The sequence below is a fragment of the Phyllobates terribilis genome, unplaced genomic scaffold (assembly GCF_046119375.1).
Source record: "Phyllobates terribilis strain yellow unplaced genomic scaffold, ASM4611937v1 Scaffold_3__8_contigs__length_932513732, whole genome shotgun sequence".
Classification (NCBI taxonomy): domain Eukaryota; kingdom Metazoa; phylum Chordata; class Amphibia; order Anura; family Dendrobatidae; genus Phyllobates; species Phyllobates terribilis.
In genome coordinates, this window is record NW_027362763.1 from 223,920,921 (window position 1) to 223,943,571 (window position 22,651).

The 22,651-nt window shown below is 47.9% G+C and overlaps 1 protein-coding gene across 1 annotated transcript in view; it reads left to right on the plus strand.

Annotated features, from left to right (window-relative positions):
• The first annotated feature begins 1,590 nt into the window (after positions 1–1,590).
• Positions 1,591–22,651, plus strand: part of CP (ceruloplasmin) — a 123,042-nt gene continuing 101,981 nt past the window's right edge. The window contains exon 1 of the mRNA XM_073674642.1: positions 1,591–1,727. The gene's annotated coding sequence lies outside the window, so the exon portion shown is untranslated. The remainder of the gene's footprint in view (positions 1,728–22,651) is intronic.

Here is a 22,651-nt window from a genome sequence, read left to right on the forward strand (position 1 = left end):
AAAGAGGACTTTATGCTGATCTGTTTACTGTTGTCCTTGTTTACTGTACTGTAAAAGAAAAAAGTCTCTCTTGTACTTTCTGTTTTGTTCTTACTTCCTGGTGCAGTACTGTGTGACTGTGCATTTTTTCCTTCACCTCATGTTCTGAGAAGTAAAAGCTCGTTATCCCATATAATCTGCTCTGTGAAGTTTCTACCGCAACTGTGGGTATCCAGAAGCTGTGCAACATACTGCAACTCGCTGCAGCACCTGCGCCACCCTTAAACCTGCTGCCACAATCCTCCCTGCCGACAGTAGGAAGGTTCCACCTGCTCCCTCCAATGCCAGGCTAGGTCCCTAAACGCGACCGGGGCCACCGCTGACTTCCTCCGCTCCCAACCAGGCCTCCGACCGGATGATGGGAACATCCCCCCTGCTGACCACAATGGGGCCCACAGGACTTTCTCCCCTCTGGGTACTACCACCACGCTGGTCCGGGGCCTGGCAGGCCGCGAACCGGAAGTAGGCCGCGCCTAGGACACGCCCACTTCCGGTAAGCTGCGGCTTTGGAGAGGATTCCTCTTGGGGACCGGAGGAGCCACAAACTTGGGCTGTTCCCCTGGCCCCAGAGGGTCCCAGAGTGGGCTCCTAGAGTGTCTCCTGCCCTGATTCTCACCTGCTGGTGAGTAACACTCTGGCGGTTGGGACCGCGGAGTGCACGCTGCAGGCTCAGACTGGCTGTATTCCTCTGCAGATATGGGGGACGGCGGCGCAGGCCGTCCACAGCTGCTCCTACACCAGCTCAGCCCCATGAATTGTCGAAGTAGCCCGAACCAGTTCCAAAAAGGCCGCAAGATCTGCCATGGCTCCTCTGACAGTGTTCAGGATGTGTCCAGTTGCGTTCCAGGAAGCAAGAGGAGGTAATTGACCCCTCCTCATCCTTTTATCCCCTCTTAATCCTGCCCCCACCTCTTCCCCTCCAATCACAAACCCCCACACGTATCCCTAATCACCCATTCAAATTCTTTAACCCCTCCACTCCCCCCTCTGTATTGTCATGTGGCCTGTACGCCCTATGGGGCTCCCTAGCCTTTCTAATCACTTGGTGATATATACAATATGTGCCTAATATACAGTGTATATATATATTTTTTAAAAGTGTTCATATTCGGATGGTGTATTCTTTCCTATCTCTCTTATGTGTCCTTCCTTTTTCTATATTCATACAAAAAAAAAGAAACATAATCTTTCTAATAAAATAAAATTCCTAATCTCTAAATGCATTATTATATAATATTAGGTCTTCACAAATGACATATCTCTTTTAATACAATACTAGAATAATTTTGACAATGTACTTTCATTGTTTTTAATTAGTTTTAACTCATCATTGGTATCTATAGGACACATATAATTTAAATGTTCATGGAACACAAATGGTTAAGCATCAACCCTGCATAACTTTATCTAATTAACATCTGACATGCCAGTTTTGGGAGGAGAAAATGTTTAAAGACAAACTTTTGTTTTAATCTCTAAGCTTGATAAAGAACTACATTTCGAAATGAATGGCCTGCCAGCAGACGCAGTGATTCATGGCTCTTTTTATATTGCTTCACATATCAAAATTAAGAAGATATACACCTCTTCACCAACCGGATGTGCTGGTTATATTATTTTGTTCTATGTGTATGGTGATTACTATCTGCCGTGCACCCGTCCCAGAGGAACACTTGCATGCGATTGTGGTGAGCTGATTATATGCTTTTATATGAGCATAATATATTTATATACAGTACAGTATTATTGACTAGTACATTGGGTATAAATTGGATCACAATTTCGAAGGCAATCATAGAATATCCAGGGACTAGCATCTTTGTGATAGTACTGTATGTATAGAGAATAGTAAACATAGGATCAATATTCTTATGGAACAAACATACATCGAATGAGTATCATATAAAATATCGCGGGACACCAATATGGGGACAAGGGCGCCCAGGGAATGATATAAAAGCAAATTTGTAAAACCCATAGTGGCAGATCAAGCTACCGATATGGGGCCCTTGAGCTGGGGCCAGGGCACATTCTCCCACCTTCTGCCGGTCATTCCGAATTCAATGATATCTGCATCCTTCCATAGTTGAGCATTATGGTGGAGGAGCGAGCCATCAGCTCTCTCTTCCACTATTCAGTCTGTACTTCTGAGACTCCGTGTAGCAGGACAGAAGATGTCACTAGACTCTGCCTGCTCTGCTGAGTCTCAGTCTATATGCTGCATGATAACCATAATACTGTGTGGGGGAGGGTGTAGTGGCAAACATGCTGTGTTGAGGACTGTGTGGTGTATCATACTATGTGAGGAACTGTGGGAGTAATCATACTGTACGGGGGCTGTGGTGGCCATTATACTGTATGAAGGGGGCTGTGAGGCCATCATACCATATGGGGAACTGGGGACATTATACTGTGGGGGAAATGGTGGGGGAATCCTACTGAGTCTGTTGGGTCTTCATACTGTGGTGGGTCTGTAGCGGACATTATACTGTGTGGGGGTGCCTATGGGGACCATCATACTCTGTGGGTTTGCCATTATGTGTGGGTGAATCCTACTGTATGGGGGACTAGGGAAATCATAAAGTGGTGGGAACGAGAGGAAATCATATTGTGTAGGTTGTCTGTAGGGGCCATCATACTATGTGGGTGTCATCATACTTTGTGTAGGGCTATCATACTGTGTATGTTGGTCATCATACTTTGTGGGGCCATCATATTGTGTGGGGGCCTGTCGGTGTCATCATACTGTTTGGGGTGATTTGAGGGACCATCATATTCTGTCCAGGCCATCATACTATGTGACAGACTGTGGGGGCTATCATACTATGTGTGAGGACTGTGGGGGTCATCATACTATGTGGGGGGACAGTTAGGTCATTATATTTTCTGGGGGAATTGTGGGGGCCATCATACTGTGGGAGATTCACTGTGCTGGCATTATATTGTAGGGGCTTGCTGTGAGGTTATCATACAGGCATGTGAGAGATACTGTAGGGACAAATTGTTTGTGGGGAATTCACCGTGGAGTATCATATTGTGTTTGGGGGCATTTATCATATTGTATTAGGGCTATGAATGGGATACCATAGTGGGTGAAAACACTAAATTACATCAATAGGGAACTATTTGTGTGTACATGCTGCAATATACGGATGTCCCTCTCCCAGTGTTTAAATGTTGGGAGGTATATCCTTTTGGGACTGCGCTTATATTGCATGACCCCTCATACGCCACCAAATTTAGTATTTTTCTTGCCCAAAATGAATTCTTCCTTTGAAACTCCATGATTCCTATGTGCACCCCTGTATAAAAGTGTCTATACATGAATGAGATAATATGCATATTATGGATAGTAGATAGAAATATAAGATAACAAGATGAATGTATTTAATATCATGGTTTTGGGACTCAAGAATATACAGTATTTCAAAAAGGAAGAATTGTAGTTGTCCAATTGCAATCCAAAAATAATGTTTTTTTCCACCATGTGAGATGTTTTAACCCTAAAAGGTTTTTTTAAGCCTACAAAGCCTTCTTATGTTAAAATGTTGCACACAGTGAATAAATTGCCTTTTTTATGTTGTTTACTGTGGTGCTGCTGTTCTTTATTGAAATGTGCTTTCAGTGTCTTCCATATTGCATATTCACACAACCTTAATCACTAATGTGGTTATCTGCATGAGCTTTAATAGTGTTGTAGAACAGGAAATGTGAGGAATGACAATTATGCAGATACATTTTTAAAATATCCTAACTATATCAGCAGAAAATATGTGTAATGTTTGCTAATGTCTCAGTGTTGAGTCTAGGCTGCTTAGCTAATACAACATTGCCTATATTGGATATAGTCGTATCCATTTCTTACCTTGGAGTAGGACTGCATGTGTAGGTATTTGTAGCTACTGAATGTAAAGAAGAATGTTCTTATCCACTAACATCAAAAAGAAATTTAAAAAATTGTGAGCAATTTTTTCTATTACACGGTTATTGAATTTTTCAACATATAGTGATGAGGATTTATTTGCATAAAAACACAAAACACTTTTAAATCCATATAACAGTAATTCAATAGCGTAGTTGGCACATTCTAACATACCATTAAGGTAATCATGTTAGGTGGCACGGTGAGATCACTACATGCATTTATACACTTAAGGAGAGATAGAGGCTGCTGTGGACCAGGACTCAGGATCAGGTGAGCATAATCTTTATTGTTTTCACATTATGGGGACTGTGAGAGAGTGCTGTTCTCGGCATCATACTGTGTGAAGGGAGCTGTGGGTCATCATACTGTTATAAAGGAGTTGTGGGGGGCCATCATATTGTGTATAGCAAAGCTATGTGGGTCATAATACTGTATATATGGAACTGTTAGGGCATCATACTGTGATAGGGAGCTGTGGGAGAATCATATTGTAGATAAGGAGCTGTGGGGCCATCATACTGTCTATAAGGAGCTGTGGGGACATCATACTATATATAAAGGGGCTTTGGGGCCATTATATTGCATATAAAGGAGCTATATGGGTCATAATACTGTATGTATGGAACTGTTGGGCCATCATACTGTAAATAGGGAGCTGTGGGAGAATCACATTGTATATAAGGAGCTGTGGGGCCCTAATACTGTATATAGAGAGATCTGGTGGGCATAATACTATACATAGGAAGCTATAGGCGCATCATGCTGAATATACGGAGCTGTTGGGTCATTATATTGTATATAGGGTGATGTGGTGGGCATCATACTGTAAATAGGGAACTCTGATGGGCATCTTACTGTATATAGGGAACTTTAAGGTGCATCTTACTGTATGTAGGGAGCTATGGGGGGCATCACACTGTGTATAGTGGAGCGATGGGAGCCTTAATATTGTACACAACATAACTTGAGAAAACACATGGATCACATGTCAAAAATGTATACATTGATCTATTGCAGCTATGCCAAATTTTAAAAAGCACATGATTCTTAAGTAACATCTGATCAGACTGTATGAATCCCACTGCCACATCACGGCGAACCTTTAAGTGGGTTGGTAGGACTGCTAACTACCACTGGTCACCGTATGGAGGTAATATTGGTATTTTTAATTTTGCTTTTATTTATTTATTATCAGTTTGCTGATATTCAGTCATTATGTAGTGGTGGATGTATGGTGGTTTTATTAGTAATATTGGTCTTTGTACAGTCTCTGTTGTTCTGTTGAGGTATGGTAACATTTATTCACTGTATAGTGGTAGTGGTAATCAGTATTATTTGGCCCTTGCACAGTGGTGATTGTGATAATATTGGTCTTTTGTCAAGTATATTTATGAACATAGGTAATACTTATTACTGACATTGCTGCAACAGTGGTATATGATATGCTGTTTCTCCTGGATCTCTCTGCTGCTTTTGACACTATGAATCACCAACTCCTCCTCATTATGCTCCGCTCTATAGGCATCAAGGACACAGCTCTCTCCTGGTTCTCCTCCTATCTCTCTGACCGCTCCTTCATGGTATCTTTTGCTGGCTCTTCTTCCTTGAATATTCCCCTTACTATCGGGGTTCCACAAGGATCAGTCCTAGGTCCCATCCTCTTCTCCTTGTATAATGCTCCTATTGGACAAACCATCAGCAGATTTGGTTTCCAGTATCATCTCTATGCTGATGACACCCAACTATACCCCTCTTCACATGACATCACCTCCACTCTAATACAAAATACCAGTGATAGTCTGTCCGCTGTCTCTAACATCATGTACCCCTTCTATCTGAAACTGAATCTCTCCAAAACTGAACTCCTTGTTTTTCCTCCCTCTACTTACCTACCTATACCTGACTTTTCAATTTCTTTGGGTGGCGCCACCATAACTCCCAAGCAGCAAGCTCGCTGTCTTGGAGTCATATTTGACACACAACTTTCCTTTATTCCCCATATTCAATCACTCACTCGCTCATGTCACCTGCGCCTTAAAAGCATCTACAAAATCTGACCTTTTCTCACCTTTGATACTGCAAAAACTCTTACTGTCACTCTCATTTACTCTCGTCTGGACTACTGCAACTCTCTTCTAATCGGTCTCCCTCTAAACAAACTGTCTCCTCTCCAATCCATTCTGAATGCAACAGCCAGGGTCGTATTTCAGGCCGCTTCACCGACTCCTCTACCCTGTGCCAGTCATTGCACTGGTTACTAGTGATGGGCAAGCACTAAAATGCTCGGGTGCTCGATGCTCGGGTCGAGCACATTGGAATACTCGGGTGCTCGACCCAAGCAACGAGCCCAATGTAAGTCTATGGGAAACTCGAGCATTTTTCAGGCGGCTCCCCCAGGCGGTCTGTAGAGGGCCTAAAAATTGCCCAAATCGATGGGAAGAGTGCTCAAATGGCATGGGAACAGCATGGGGAAGACCCCTGGAAGCATTTCTGACTCCCAGGTCACTGCTGTCAACAATGTTGTCAGAGGTATTATGCCACTTTTATGAACTCACAATAAAACATACAAAAAACAAAACCAAAATGGATTTTCCTGGGAAATATGTTAAGGAACATCTTTTCCAGGGTAATGACTTGTATATAAGGCAAAATAAATAACCAAAAACAAAAATACTCCCCCACACCTTGGGCTATGTTCACACGTAGCATTTTTGATGTGTTTTTGCACTTTTGCATTGCTTTCAACAGTGACAAATGCATTCACTGGGAAATGTCATTTTAACATTTTACAACCTTATCTGGCCATGTGGTGTGTGACAAATCATCAGACACATCCTGTTTCATTTATGAAGGAGGGACTCTGAAAGTCACAAAGCCTATTTTTATAGGGCCATTAGGCGGCCTTTACTACTCTTAAAGGGCCAGCAGTCGGCCCTCGCTATTCTTAGAGAGCCATCAGCCGGCTATGCTTTGTTGTTCCCATTACTAAAGATTGGGTCTCCTATACTGTTATAGCGTATGCAGTGAGTGGCAGGTCTGCCCAAAATTTAGACGCACCCTAATACCCCTTCGAAAATTTCGACACACCTCAATACCCCTTTGAAAATTTGGATGCACCCCAATACCCCTTTGAAGAAATTTAGAGGAGGGCCTCCCAAAAACAATGTTCCCATTATTAGGAAGTGGGTCTCCCATACTGTTTGCCTATGCAGTGAATGCAAGGGCTACCAAAAATTTGGACCTATTCCAATGCCCCTTGGAAGAGACATAGAGGAGGGCCTCCTGAAAAAAAATGTTCCCACTATTAGGAAGTATGTCTCCCATTGTGTTTGCCTATGCAGTGAATGCAAGGGTTGCCAAAAATTGGGAGGCACTCCAATGCCCCTTGGAAGAGATGTGGAGGTCAGAGGGCCTCCTGAAAATAATGTTCCCAATATTAGGAAGTGGGTCTCCCATCGTGTTTGCCTATGCAGTGAATGCAAGGGTTGCCAAAAACTGGGAGGCATTCCATTGCCCCTTGGAAGAGACGTAGAGGGCCTCATGAAAAAATGTTCCCATTTTTAGGAACTGGGTCTCCCATAGTGTTGGCCTATGCAGTGAATGCAAGGGCTGCAAAAAATTGGGAGGCACTCCAATGCCCCTTGGAAGAGACGTAGAGGGCAGTGGCGTACCGCCAATGGCGGCAGGCCACGCGACTGCTATGGGGCCCGTGAGCTGGGTGGGCCCATAGCAGTCGGCCCCCTCCTGCACTCCCTGCTCAGCTGCTTGATTGCCGCCGCCGCCCACCGGCACTGTCTTCAGGCATGGCCGCGCGCAGTGCGCTGTGCGGCTGTGTATTGTAGCAATGACACGGCAGGGGCGACACTGCGCCTTTAATTGTGCTTGTGTCGCCCCTGCCGTCATTACTAGCAGACACAGCCACACAGCGCACTGTACGCGCCATGCCTGAAAACAGTGTCGGGGGGCAGCGGCGGCAATCAAGCAGCGGAGTGGGGGGTGCAGGAGGGGGGCCCCAATGAAGAAGGGGTCCTGATGATGGAGGCCCTGATGTAGGAAGGCCCCGAGGGCGGCCCTGATGAAGGCAGGCCCCGAGGGGGGGTCCTAACGAAGGGAGGCCCCGAAGGGGGGCCCTGATGAAGTGCCGTCAATTAAGCAGTGCCGGTGGAGCAGGAGGGGGGCCCTGATGAAGTGCCGGCAATCAAACACCGCCGGAGGTCCTCCCTGCAGAGATGCTGGGGAAGCGGTGTGGGCCCCAACGGCAAGTGGGCCCCTCTGATGGTCCAGGGCCTGTGATGGCCATCAGACAAACCGGAGGCCCTGCACAGCTGGACCGGACACAGGTCAAGGGGCAGGTGAGTGAGGCTTGTCGCCAGATTCCCCAATCCCCATATTAAATATATTTCTAATGTGTCTTGTGTGTATGTCAGTGTGTGTGACTGTGTATATACAGTACAGTCCAAAAGTTTGGACACGCCTTCTCATTTAAACATTTTTCTTTATTTTCTTGACTATGAAAATTGTACATTCACACTGAAGGCATCAAAACTATGAATTAACACATGTGGAATTATATACTTAACAAACAAGTGTGAAACAACTGAAAATATGTCTTATATTCTAGGTTCTTCAAAGTAGCCACCTTTTGCTCTGATGACTGCTTTGCACACTCTTGGCATTCTCTTGATGAGCTTCAAGAGGTAGTCACCGGAAATGGTCGTCCAACAATCTTGAAGGAGTTCCCAGAGATGCTTAGCACTTGTTGGCCCTTTTGCCTTCTCTCTGCGGTCCAGCTCACCCCAAACCATCTCGATTGGGTTCAGGTCTGGTGACTGTGGAGGCCAGATCATCTGGCGTAGCACCCCATCACTCTCTTCTTGGTCAAATAGCCCTTATCATTGTGTTTGGGGTCATTGTCCTGTTGAAAAATAAATGATGGTCCAACTAAACGCAAACCGGATGGAAAAGCATGCCGCTGCAAGATTCTGTGGTAGCCATGCTTACCGTGTGCGTGCATGTCCGCGTACCATATGCGTGCATGTCTGCGTACCGTGTGTGTGCATGTCTGCTTGTGCGCGCATGTCTGCATACTGTGTGTGCATGTCTGCGTACTGTGTGTGTGCATGTCTGCGTACTGTTTGTGTGTGCATGTCTGCGTACTGTGTGTGTGTGCATGTCTGCGTACTGTGTGTGTGCATGTCTGCGTACTCTGTGTGTGCATGTCTGCGTACTGTATGTGTGCGTGTCTGCGTACTGTGTGTGTGCATGTCTGCGTACTGTGTGTGTGCATGTCTGCGTACTCTGTGTGTGCATGTCTGCGTACTGTGTGTGTGTGCATGTCTGCGTACTGTGTGTGTGCATGTCTGCGTACTGTGTGTGTGTGCATGTCTGCGTACTGTGTGTGTGCATGTCTGCGTACTGTGTGTGTGTGCATGTCTGCGTACTGTGTGTGTGCATGTCTGCGTACTCTGTGTGTGCATGTCTGCGTACTGTATGTGTGCGTGTCTGTGTACTGTGCGTGTGCATGTCTGCGTACTGTGTGTGTCTGCGTACTGTGTGTGTCTGCGTACTGTGTGTGTGCATGGCTGCGTACTGTGTGCGCATGTCTGCGTACTGTGTGTGTGCACATGTCTGCGTACTATGTGTGCGCGTGTCTGCGTACTGTGTGTGCACGCGTGTCTGCGTACTGTGTGTGTGCGTGTCTGCATACTGTGTGTGCATGTCTGCGTACTCTGTCTGTGTGCATGTCTGCGTACTGTGTGTGCATGTTTGCATATATGAAGGATGAGGGGACGGCCTGGGCCCTGTGTACTATACCTATATTTCTCCGCCGTATCTGTGCATCATGTATGGGCCCACTGAGACTCTTTCACCCGGGGCCCACGAAAACCTGGAGTCGGCTCTGGTTGATAGCAATGATGGAGGAGGGAACGTCATGTGACACTCTCTCTCCCATCATTCCTCCTCTGCGTCTGACGCAGCGGTGTGATGACGCTCCACGCTCTGTCAGACAGTGGAGCTGGCAGCTGCTGAGATGATGACAGAGACGCGCTGCAGAGATTGAAGCAGCGGGGAACGAGGAGCGGTGAGTATGTATTTATTTATAAATAAAAGAGTACTGATAAAACTGGAGGACTGGGGGCTGCATTTTACCCTATGGTGGGGGGAAGCTGCATTTTACCATATGGGGGGCTGCATTATACTGCATACAGGACCATGGGGTGCATTATACTGTGTTGAGGACCATTGGGAGTGCATTATACTGCATGGAGGACCATGGGGAGTGCATTATACTGTGTGGAGGACCATGGCGAGTTCATTATACTGTGTGGAGGACCATGGCGAATGCATTATACTGCATACAGGACCATGGAGAGAGCATTATACTGCGTAGACGACCATGGCGATTGCATTATACTGCATGGAGGACCATGGAGGACCATGGCGAGTGCATTATACTGTATGGAGGACCATGGCGAGTGCATTATACTGTGTGGAGGACCATGGCGAGAGTCTTATACTGTTTTGAGGACCATGACGAGTGTCTTATACCATGTGGAGGACCATGACGAGTGTCTTATACCGTGTGGAGGACCATGGCGAGTGTCTTATACCGTGTGGAGGACCATGGCGAGTGCATTATACTGTGTGGAGGACCATGGCGAGTGCATTATACTGCATAAAGGACCATGGGGAGAGCATTATACTGCGTGGAGGACCATGGGGAGTTCATTATACTGTGTGGAGGACCATGGCTAGTGCATTATAGTGTGTTGAGGACCATGGCGAGTGTCTTATAGTGTGTTGAGGACCATGGCGAGTGTCTTATACTGTGTGGAGGACCATGGCGAGTGTCTTATACTGTGTGGAGGACCATGGCGAGTGCATTATACTGTGTGGAGGACCATGGCGAGTGTCTTATACTGTGTGGAGGACCATGGCGAGTGCATTATACTGAGTGGAGGACCATGGTGAGTGCATTATACTGAGCGGAGGACCATGGTGAGTGCATTATACTGTATGGAGGATCATGGCGAGTGCATTATACTGTATGGAGGATCATGGCGAGTGCATTATACCGTGTGGAGGACCATGGCGAGTGCCTTATACTGTATGGAGGAACATGGCGAGTGCATTATACCGTGTGGAGGACCATGGCGAGTGCCTTACACTGTATGGAGGACCATGGCGAGTGCATTATACTCTGTGGAGTGTGGAGAGGTGTGGGGCCATTATATTGTATGTAGGCCCATTATACTGCATGGAGGACTGTGTGGTGGTCACAGTTGGGGGATCATACTGTGTTGGGTTCATGATACTTTGCCTTGGGAGTTGAGGTGGGGTACAATAGGGTCATTATACTGTGAATGTGGAGGAATTCACCATGGGGGTATCATACTGTGTTTGGGGACACTTTTGTTGGCATTGTTGGCATCACACTTTACAGGGCAATGAAAAAGGAATCTAGGACTTCAGCAGAAGAAAAATTACTATGTAAAGGCTGGAAAGTTGTGAGATCTGCTCTTCTGTGACCCCGACAATTATTTACTTTTTTTGCGTGGGGGGGTCCAATTAGAACTTCTGCTATGGGGCCCCATGATTCCTATGTACGCCCCTGGTAGAGGGCCTCATGAAAAAATGTTCCCATTATTAGGAAGTGGGTCTCCCATAGTGTTGGCCTATGCAGTGAATGAAAGAGCTGAAAAAAAAATTGGGAGGCACTCCAATGCCCCTTGGAAGAGACGTAGAGGGCCTCATGAAAATTTGTTCCCATTATTAGGAAGTGGGTCTCCCATAGTATTGGCCTATGCAGTGAATGCAAGGGCTGCCAAATATTGAGAGGCACTCCAATGCCCCTTGGAAGAGACGTGGAGGAGGGACTCATAAAAAAATGTTCCCATTATAAAGGATCGGGTCTCATATACTTGTAATGCCCATGCACCAAGTGTATGTGCTGACAAACATTTACTCCTGGGGGGTGTACATGAACATACTGTATAAAAAATTTTTTTACGGGCATCATAAACACCCTTTAAAAAAATTAAGTGGGTGTTGCATCACGGACCACGGTCACCCTGGTGATATGGTGATGGAGGATGAGGATGAGGAGAAGGAGGAGTACAAGAGCAAATAGCCAAAATCAGGAAGCGTATACCCATGTGTGGGTGTGAAAAGGTGCATGGGAATACACCTCCCAAAAACAGACACTGAATTTGAGTTTATGTTACGCCGCTATCATTCGGTGGTGTTGAGAAGTCTGGCCCGATCCATCCCTTGTTCATTTTTATAAGTCAGCCTGTCAGCATTTTCAGTTGACAGGCAGATGTGCCTATCAGTTATAATTCCACCAGCGGCACTAAAAACCCGCTCTGATAAAGCGCTAGCGGCCAGGCAGGTCAGGACCTGCAAGGCGTAGAGAGCCAGTTCATTCCACGTATCTAGCTTGGATACCAAATAATTATAAGGCACAGAGGAATCACAGAGGACGTTGGTACGGTCGGTAAGGTACTCCCTCAGCATCTTCCCAAACTTTGCACTCCTTGTTAGAGTACCCCGTGCCTCAGGGCCTGTGCAATGGGAGGGGCTGAGAAAATTCTCCCAGAACTTTAACAGTGTAACCCTGCCTCTGCTGGATTGGAGTTGTGTCTCTCTCGCCTGAAATCCTTGGTTGTCCAACGAACTGTGACCTCTGCCGCCAGCGTTTTCAGATGGGAATTTTTCTAATAGTTCTGCAACAAGGGCCTTCTGGTACTGCCCCATTTTTGTAGATCTGTCCGCCTCAGGAATAACAAATATAAAGTTCTCTTTGTAGCGTGGGTCTACAAGTGTCACCAACCAGTAATGACTGTCACCCAAAATTTTGAGAACGCGAGGGTCATGGGAAAGGTAGCGTAACATAAACTCAGCCATGCATGCCAGACTGCTAAGAGGCAAGACTTCTGTGTCCTCACCAAGAGGATGAGTGACCATGCTCTCCTCCTCCTCCTCCCTGTCCTCAGGCCATCCACACTGAACAGACGGTATGACAGTAGTGCAGGTAGTACCGTCTATAGCGCATGAAACTAGCTCCTGTTCTTCCTCCTCCTCCTCCTCCTCTTCCTCATTGTCACCCAATCCACATTGGGATGAGATGAGGCTGGGCTGTGTGTAATCACCCTGTATGGTTCCTTGCTAAATCTCATTGTGCTTCGCCTGCAATGCATCCTCTTTGATTGTGAGCAGAGAGCATTTCAGAAGACAGAGAAGCGGGATGGTGACGCAATTATGGTGTCATCGCCGCTCACCATCTTGGTGGCGTCCTCAAAGTTTTGGAGGATGATACATATGTCTGACATCCATGTCCACTCCTGAGGTCTTATGTGTGGAGTCTGAACTGAATACCAACGGCCTTGTTGATGCTAGTACTCAACAACTGCCCTCTTCTGCTCACAAATCCTTCCCAACACCTGCAGTGTAGAGTTCCAATGCGTGGGGACATCACACACCAGTCTGTGAGCCGGAAGCTGCAAACGCTGCTGAAACACGGCAAGGGCGGCGGAAGCTGTAGGTGACTTTCTAAACTGAGCACACAGGCGGCGTAATTTAACAAGCAGATCTGGCAGCTCCGGGTAGGATTTGAAAAACCGCTGAACCACGAGGTTAAGCACATGGGCCAGGCATGGTACGTGTGTGAGCTCGCCTCGCCTCAGAGCCGCCACCAGGTTCCGGCCATTGTCACATACGACCATGCCTGGCTGTAGGTTCAGCAGTGTGAGCCACAGATCTGCCTGCTCTCTCAGAGCTGTCTACAACTGTTCAGCATTGTACGGTTTGTCACCCAAGCATATTAGCTTCAGCACAACCTGTTGCTGCTTGGCCAAGGCAGTGCTGCAGTACTTCCAGCTTGTGACTGATGTGGTCATTTCGAAGATGGAGGCTGAAGAAAATGAGGCTCAGAAGGATGAGGTGCTGGAGCTGTAGACTGTGGGGGCAACCCTGATTGACCTAGGGCCTGCAATCCTTGGCGTGGGGAGGACGTATTCCATCCCATGGTCCGACTGGGTCCTGGCTTCCACTATGTTAACCCAGTGTGCCATCAGCGAGATGTACCGTCCCTGCCCACAAGCACTTGTCCACGTGTCGGTGGTTAGGTGGACTTTCCCGGTAACTACGCTGTTGAGGGCACGGCTAATGTTTTGGGACACATGCTTGTGTAATGCGGGGACGGCACACTGGGAGAAATAGTGGTGGCTGAGGACCGAGTACCGAGGGACGGCCGCAACCATCAGGTTGCGGAATGCTTCCGTCTCCAAGAGCCTAAAAGGCAACATTTCGAGCGCAAGCAGTCGCGAAATGTGGGAATTTAGTAGTGTGGCCTGTGGGGCGTTGGCTGCGTATTTGCGCTTGCGTTCCAAGAACTGGAGTATGGACAACTGAACGTTGCGCTGGGACAAGGAAGTGGACGTGCTTCCTGATGCTGCTGCTTGAGAGTGTGCAATGACAGGTGCAGGGCAGAAGGCATCTTCGCATGCACCATGAACAGGGGATTGGCTTGCATGCACAACAGCGGAAGAAGCAGTGGTGCCACCCGCAGACACTGTTCCTGGACCCTGGGGTTCGGTCCAAAGTCGGGTGCTTTGCTGCCATGTGCCTGATCATGCTGGTGGTGGTCAGGCTGGTAGTTTTGCCACCCCTGCTGATGCTGGCCTGGCAGGTGGTGCAAATGGCCTTTTTGGGGTTATCGGCAGAGTCTTTAAAAAACAACCAGACTCAGGAAGACCTAACAGTTCTACTGGCAACTTCCTTTGTGTTGGTGTTGCAGGGAACAGTTGCCTGCCTTCTGTCTGCGGCCACCACATTGCTTCTTCCTGCTGGTTGGGGTGCTCTGCCTCCCTCCCCTGAAATATTTGGGCATCGCTACATGTGATCTCCTCTTGCCCCGCTGTAAGTGGCCCGGGCGTGAGGCCCAAATCTATAAATGGAAAAGTGTGGGATCAGTTGTCTCTGGGCACTCGGCATGATGGGAGGAAGGAGGTTCAGGGTAAGGAATATAGGGTCCAGACTCATGGCTACTGAGACTTGACCGTCTGGAAGACAGGGTGATGGTGGTGGTGGCTAAGTGACTGGAAGCATTATCTGCTATGCAAGGAATAACCTTTTCACACTGCTCTGTGTTCAATAGTGGTGTTCTGCGGTCCCCTATTAATTGGGACAGGAAGGTCGAGCAAGAAGATGTGGGTGTTTGTTGTGGCACAATTTCAGCTTGCCCACTGCCTCGGCCTTTGCATGCACCATCACCATCACGTCCAGCTCTCTGTCCCTTGCCACCTGCCTTGCCAATTTTAAATGGAGGACAATATCTTCCATGCTCACTACAAATGGCTGAATTTGGAGCGAACTTATATGTGATCCGTGCGACGGACAAACCACAGTTTTAAATAGCTGGCCTGTAGGTAACTATTTTCAACAGCAAACTGGTGTCAATAGCTTCACTGACACACTGAAACAAATTTTTAATGGAGGCCAAAAATGGCAGTATTTTCAGCGCAATTATATGTGATCCGTGTAACGGACAATCCACAGTTTTAAATAGCTGGAATTTTAGCCCTGTATACGGAAAGGACCTGACTGTATTCTGCAGTGCCAACAAGCAAATGGTGCAGAAAAACGGTGTTCTCTGGATTGCTTTTTAAGCAAATAATGAGGATTAAGACCCAAAAAAAATTATTCCTGGCCCCTAAGACCTGGGCCTATTTCCAGAAATGTCTAACAGCAGCAGCAGACAAAACTGGAATGTATATGCACTGCAGTCTGCTATATACAATGCCGCCCGCCTATGTACACTGCCTGCCTGATATCTCTGCAGATGGATTAGTTCTCAGAAGGACTGTTTGTTGAGATGGATATGTGTCTCTAATATAGTTTGGTATACCTATACTAACTAGAAACAAGCAAATCTCTCCCTATCTCAGCAACAGCTCTCCCTACACTGTCTGATTCTGGAGTGACTGTGACGAGCATGGGGACGCCAGGTCTGATATAGACCTGATGACGCTGTGCGGCCAGCCAATCACTGTAATGCCACAACCAACACGGCTGTGGCATTACAGTGAGTGGCAGGCAATCCTTGCATGTTCATTGGCTCTGTAAAGAGCGTCAAACATGCAGGGGGAGAACCAGAGCTCCCGCCGAGCAGCTCCAGAAATACTCGGCGAGCACCGACCATCTTGAGCAGTGAGATGCTCGGGTGAGCACTGAGCAGTAGCGAGCATGCTCGCTCATCACTACTGGTTACTAGTGCTGAGTGAGCATGCTCGACACTGCTCGGTACTCGCCCGAGCATCTCAGTACTCGGGATGCTCGGCGAGCACCGAGCATTTTTGGGTTACTCGGGTGGGAGTTCGGGTCTCCGCCTTGCATGTTTGGCGCGCTTTACAGAGCCAATGAACATGCAGGGATTGCCAGCCAGTCACTGTAATGCCACAGCCATGTTGGTTGTGGTCATTACAGTGATTGGCTGGCCGCACAGCGTCACCTCGAGTATTTAAAACCGGGCGACGCAATCTTGGACACAGTCGCTCCGAATCAGACAGTGTAGGGAGAGTGCTGCTGAGCTAGGGAGAGATTTATACTGCGAAGAAATAAGTAGTGTAGGGTCTCTAAAGCCTGCAAAATCAAACAAACAGTCCTTCTGAGGACTAATATCCATCCCAGACATCAGGCAGGCATGTAGGCAGGCCGTATAGGAGACGCAGTGGTTATACCAACAAACACTGCATTCCAGTCCTGTGTGCTGCTCCTCAAATTGCTAGACTTAGCCCCAGGTCTCAGGGGCCAGGAAAAATCCTTTTTTTTTCATCTAAATCCTCTTTTTTTTCCCTCAGTCACACTGTACAAATACCCGTCTTATTAACCTTTTGGTATTTCCCCCCCCCCCCAAAAAAAAAAATTGAGTGCGTCTGTGAGTGTTCAGACACAAATATATCTGTTTAATAGAGTCTGGTTTCGGCCAGATAACTAGAACTGTGGTTTTGCAGTTCCACGGTTCAAATCTCTGTATTATCCACTTTTTTGCATTTTTCCATAAAAAAAACAGTTTGAGTGTCTCGCTGACTGATCAGACACAAATATATCTGTTTAAAAGATTCTGGTGTAGGCCAGAGAAATAGAACTGTGGTTTTCCTCTTTCATCGTTCAAATCTGGGTGTAATCCACCTTTTTGCCTTTTTTACATAAAAAAAAACAGTTTGAGTGTCTCGCTGACTGTTCAGACACAATTATATCTGTTTAAAAGATTCTGGTGTAGGCCAGAGAAATAGAACTGTGGTTTTCCTCTTCCACGGTTCTAATCTCCTTTTTATTACCCTTTTGCCATTGATAGTGCGAGTGTAAGCTATTTTACTTCATTTACAATGGGCAAGGCGCGTGGCAAGGGACGTGGAACTGGACGTTCTGGTGATGGTGCGTGCAGAGGATGTGGCCATGGCCAAGGTGAAAATGTGCCACAACCAACAGCCACATCTTCTCGCTTCCAGTTCTTCACCGAATTTCTAAGGAAGCACACAACAACACCTCTTTTGCGAAATGATCAGTGTGAACAGGTTATTAATTGGATAGAAGATAATACTTCCAGTCACCTGGGCACCACCACCTGCGGTCTGTCTTCCACACGTTCAAGTCTTAGTAGCCGTGAGTCTCGACCGCATACTCCTCCTCACCCTATTGCTCCTTCCTCCCACCATGCTGAGTGTCGCCAGACAGCAACTGATCCCACAGTTGGACACTCTGAAGAGCTGTTCACTGGTCCATTTCCATATTTGGGCCCCTCGCCTGCTCCACTTGAAGTGGTGGAAGAGGAGATCCCATGTAGCGATGGCCAAATATTTGAACGGCCACGGCCACAGGAAGGCGACTCTGGCAATTTGTGACAAGAGGTGGACGATGACGAGACACAATTGCCATGAAGTGAGGAGGAGGACAGTGGTGCGGAAGTGGAAGAGGAGGAGGTGGTGGATGATCTAGTAACTGACCCAACGTGGCAGGAGGACACGCAGAGCGAGGCCAGCAGCACACAGGAGGAGGGAGGCAGAGTACCCCAACAGGCAGGAAGAAGCAGTGTGGTGGCCGCAGACAGAAGGCGGGCAACCGTTCCCCGTAACACCAACATGAGGGACGTTGCCAGTACAACCGGTAGGTCTTCCAGAGTCTGGAATTTTTTTAAAGACTGCTGATAACCCCAAAAAGGCCATTTGTACCACCTGCCAGGCCAGCATCAGCAGGGGTGACAAAACTACAAGCCTGACCACCACCACCATGATCAGGCACATGTTAGCAAAGCACCCGACTTTGTGGTGCGAAATCTAGGGTCCACGACCAGTGTCAGCGGGTGTCACCACTGCTTCTTCCGCTGTTGTGTGTGTAAGAGAACCCCCTGTTGTGCGTGCAAGGCAATCCCCTGTCCATACTGCATGCAAAGATGCCCCCTCCTCTCAGTCTTCACTTGTTATGGCAGTTTCTCAAGAACCAGCATCAACGTCCACATCCACGTCCCACCACAGCGTTCAATTGTCCATATCCCAGACCTTTGAATGAAAGCGCATATTCGCAGCCAATGCCCCACAGGCCACAGTCCTAAATTCACACATTTCATGACTGCTTGCGTTGGAAATGCTGCCTTTTAGGCTGGTGGAGACGGAATCCTTCCACAACCTTATGGCGGTGGCCATCCCTCGGTACTCGGTCCCCAGCCGACACTATTTTGCCCGGTGTGCCATCCCCGCACTACACAAGCACGTGTCCCAAAACATCTGCTGTGCCCTCAACAACGCAGTTACTGGGAGAGTCCACCTGACAACGGACACGTGGACAAGTGCTTGTGGCCAGGGATGGTACATCTCCCTGACGGCACACTGGGTAAACATAGTGGGAGCCGGGACCCAGTCGGACCTTGGGACGGAACACATCCTCCCCACACCGAGGATTGCGGGCCCTATGTCAGTCAGAGTAGCCCCCACAGTGTACAGCTCCTGCGCATCCTCCTCCTCCTCATGTTCAGCCTCCATCTCAGATATCACTACATCAGTTACAAGCTGGAAGCACTGCAGTACTGCCTCAGCCAAGCGGCAACAGGCTGTGCTGAAACTCATAAGCTTAGGTGATAAACCTCACACTGCTTGTGAGTTGTGGACAGCTGTGAAAGAGCAGGCAGAATTGTGGCTGAGACCGCTGAACCTACATCCAGGCATGGTCATGTGTGACAATGACCGTAACCTGGTGGCGGCTCTGAGGCGAGCCGAGATCACACATGTACCATGCCTGGCTTATGTGCTTAACCTAGTGGTTCAGCGGTTTCTTAAATCGTACCCCGAGTTGCCTGATCTGCTCGTCAAAGTACGCTGCCTGTCAGCTCATTTTCGGAAGTCGGCTACAGCTTCCGCCTCCCTTGCAGTGTTGCAGCAGCGTTTGCAGCTTCTGGCACACCGACTGGTGTGTGATGTCCCCACACGTTGGAACTCTACCCTCCACATGTTGCAAAGGATTTGTGAGCAGAAGAGAGCAGTTGTGGAGTACCAGCTGCAACAAGGCCGTCGATATTCAGGTCAGACTCCACACATAAGACCTCAGGAGTGGACCTGGATGTCTGACATATGTACCATCCTGACAAACTTTGAGGAGTCCATAAAGATGGTGAGTGGCGATGACGCCATCATTAGCGTCAGCATCCCACTTGTCTGTCTTTTGCAATGCTCTCTACAGAGAATTAAAGAGGAGGCATTGCAGCCAGAGTATGATGAGATGGATCAAGAAGCCATAGCGGGCGATTACACACAGCCCAGCCTCATCTCATCCCAACGTGCATTGGGGGACAATGAGGGAGAGGAGGAGGAGGAGGAAGAACAGGAGCTGGTATCATGTGCTGTAGATGGTAGTACCTGTACAACTGTCATACCGTCGGTTCAGCGTGGGTGGCCTGAGGACAGGGGGGAGGAGGAGGAAGAGAGCATGGTCAGTCGTTATCTTGGTGAGGACACGGAAGTCTTGCCCGTTACCAGTCTGGCACGCATGGCTGACTTTATGTTACGCTGCCTTAACCGTGACCCTCGCGTTGTCAAAATGTTGGGTGACAGTCATTACTGGTTGGTGACACTTTTAGACCCCCGCTACAAGTAAAACTTCCACTCTCTTATTCCTGAGGTGGAGAGGTCTACAAAAATGGGGCAGTACCAGAAGGCCCTTGCTGCAGAACTGTTAAAAAAATTCCCATTTGAACACGCTAGTGGCAGAGGTCACAGTTCGTTGCCCAACCAAGGCGTACAGGCGAGAGAGACGCAACTCCAATCCACCAGAGGCAGGGGAAGACTGTCAACGTTCTGGGACAGTTTTCTGAGACCCGCCCAGCTTACAGGCCCTGAGGCGCGAGGTACTCTCACAAGGAGTGGAAAGTTTCAAAAGATGGTGAGGGAGTACCTTGCCGACCATACCAGCATCCTCCGTGATTCCTCTGTGCCTTTTAATTATTGGGTATCCAAGCTGGACACTTGGAATGAACTCGCTCTGTACGCCTTGGAGGTCCTGGCCTGCCCTGCCGCTAGCGTGTTATCGGAGCGTGTTTTTAGTGCCGCTGGTGGAATTATAACTGATAAGCGCACTCGCCTGTCAACTGACAATGCTGACAAGCTGACCCTTATCAAAATGAACAAGGGCTGGATTGGGCCAGACTTCTCATCACTACCAAATGACAGCAGAGTAACATAAAGTCAAATCTATTGTGTTATTTCGGGAGGTGTATTCCCATGCACCACTTCACACCCACACATGGGTATACGCTTCCTCATTTCGGCTGTTTTTTGCTCTTCTCCTTATCCTCAGCCTCCACCACCACTATACCACCAGGGTGACCGTGGTCCGTGTTGCCAGCATTGCAAGTTCCTCCGTCCTAATTTTTGGCAGCTTTTGCTTGCAAGGCATAGGCAAAGACTATGGGAGACCCACTCCCCAGTAATGGGAATAATGTTTTTAATATGCTGTACTGCATGGCTCTAGTAAGGGGCATTGCAAGTTCCTCCGTCCTAATTTTTGGCAGCTTTTGCTTGGAAGGCATAGGCAAAGACTATGGGAGACCCACTCCCCAATAATGGGAATAATGTTTTTAATATGCTGTAGTGATGAGCGAGCATGCTCATCACTACTGCTTGGTACTCGTCCGAGCATCTAAGTACTCGAGATACTCGGAGCTCGCCGAGTACTGTCGAGATGCTCGGGCGGGAGCTCGCGTCCCCGTCCTGCATGTTTGGCGCTATTTAGAGCACCAATTATTCAGGGATTGTCTGCCACTCACTGTATTGTCACAGCCATGGTGGTTGTGGCATTACAGTGATTGCCCGAATCAATGGGAACAGTTTTCACAGTGAAACATGAAAAGCCGGCAATTCAGCAGTGGCATACACCGGTACCCAACAATTTAGAACAGAAAGAATAGAGCATCACACATAGATTAGATAGATAGAAACATGTCAGTCACATATATAAGAAATACAGTGACAGTGTTGCTTACTGTACTTGTCATTTAGTGTTAAATAAAGGATTTATTAAAAAAAAATTGGCGTGGGGTTCCCCGTAATTTTAGTCTCTAGCGGAGGTTAAGCAGATGGCTGGGGCAGATGTTTGAAGCCTGGGAAGGGGATAATACTCATGGAGCTTCCCAGGCTACTAATATCAGCCCCCAGCTGAATACCTAGCCTTTACTAGCTATTAAAATGGGGGACCCCCCAAAAAAATGATGTGGGGTCCCCCCTATTTTAATAGCTAGCAAAGGCTAAGCAGACAGCTGGGGGCTGATATTAATAGCCCAGGAAGGGTGCCATGAATATTGGCCCCCTCCCAGGCTAGAAACACCAGCCGTCAGCCACCCCAGAAATGGCACATCCATAGGATGCGCCAATTCTGGCACTTAGCCTCGCTCTTCCCACTGCCCTGTAGCTGTGGCAGTGGGGTAATAGGGTTGGGGTTAATGTCAGCTTATAATGCCAGCTGACATCAAGCCCAGGTTAGTAATGGAGAGGCGTCTATAAGACACCCCCATTACTAACCCCATAGTGAAAGTTAAAAAAAAACACAAACACTCAAAATAAAGTCCTTTAATTGAAATAAAGACACAATTCTTTAATGTTCTAAATTAAACTCTACTTACCGTCACGCCCATTCCAGCTGAAGCCAATGTCTTCTGCAATAAAAGTAAAATAATAAACCAACCTCATCCTTACCTTTCCATGGTTCCCAGGACGGCTTCAGCTCTGCTACATTGACATGACAGACTGGATCGCAGCAGAACGCTGCCATCCAGCTTGCCATGCCGCAGACACTGAGAAGCTCCTCAGTGAAGCTCCTCAGTGTCTGGCTGTGAACAATGGCTGTGTCCAATGAACTCAGCTCACCTCATGCACGTCACTGACAGCGTGGGAGAATTCTCCTGCGCATGCGGTGCCGGCAAATCACGTCACCGCTTGAGCAGGAGAATTCTCCCATGCTGGGACGGCATTGAGATGGCAGGCTGGATGGTAGAAGAACGCTGCCACCCAGCATGCCATCCTTCAGAGAGACTGCAGAGCGCAAGCATGCCTGCGCTCCTCAGTGTCTCTGAAGGATGGCATGCTGGATGGCAGCGTGCTGCTACATCCAGCCTGTCATCTTAATGCCGTCCCAGCGTGGGAG